We start from the raw sequence: 876 nt of genomic DNA on the forward strand, positions 1-876 counted from the left end.
TGGAGTATGGGCGTGGCCTGGAGGATGGGCGGGGCCTGGTACCGGTACCCCCCGGGCCGGGGCAGCCGGGGCTGGGCGGGAGCGATGGCGGGGCCGGGGCCGTGGGTAATAACCACAGATCCCGGGATGGTTTGTGTCGGGGGGGACCTTTAACAGCCCATCCAGTGCCCCCCCACCCCCGGCGCTGGGCAGGGAGCCCCCCCACCAGCCCGGGTTGCTCCAAGCCCCGTCCAGCCTGGCCTTGAACCCCCCCAGGGATGGGGCAGCCACAGCTTCTCCAGCCCTCCCAGCATCTCCGGGGCCTCCCCGGCCCCGCTCCAGCAGGTCCGTGTCTCTCCTGTGTTGGAGGCAGCACCGGGTGAGTGGGGGTCTCCCCAGAGCGGAGCAGAGGGGCAGAATCCCCCCGCTCGGGGTGGGGGGGGGAGTGGGGGGGTGCTGGGCTGCCAGCGCACGGTGCCAGCCCATGGCCAGCTTTTCCTCCTCCAGCCGCCCCCAAACCCTTCTCCTTGGGGCTGCTCTCCATTCCCCCATCCCCAGCCTGGGCTGGGACCGGGGGCTGCCCCCTCCCGGCACTGGGTTAAGATTAAGGTCAGGGTTGGGGCATCCCGGGTCTGGGGCCCTTTGCCGTGGGGGGGTTGCCCTCGCCCCCTCTCCGAGGCTCTCCCTCCCCCCTGCTGCAGGGTGCCCCATCCCCTGCCAGACCTGACGTCACCCCCCCCCCCACGACGGCTCCCCGACATGTCCCGGCTCGCTCGGCGTCCCGGCCGGCGTTGGGCACCCCTGGGGGCTGAGGGTTGTGTCAGCACCGGGACAGGAGCCTCACGACATCAACCGACCCATCCCAGGACGAGGGTCCCTCCGCCCCCCCCCCCGGGG

The sequence above is a fragment of the Calidris pugnax genome, unplaced genomic scaffold, assembly GCF_001431845.1.
Source record: "Calidris pugnax isolate Ruff unplaced genomic scaffold, ASM143184v1 scaffold1007, whole genome shotgun sequence".
NCBI classification, from domain to species: Eukaryota; Metazoa; Chordata; class Aves; order Charadriiformes; family Scolopacidae; genus Calidris; species Calidris pugnax.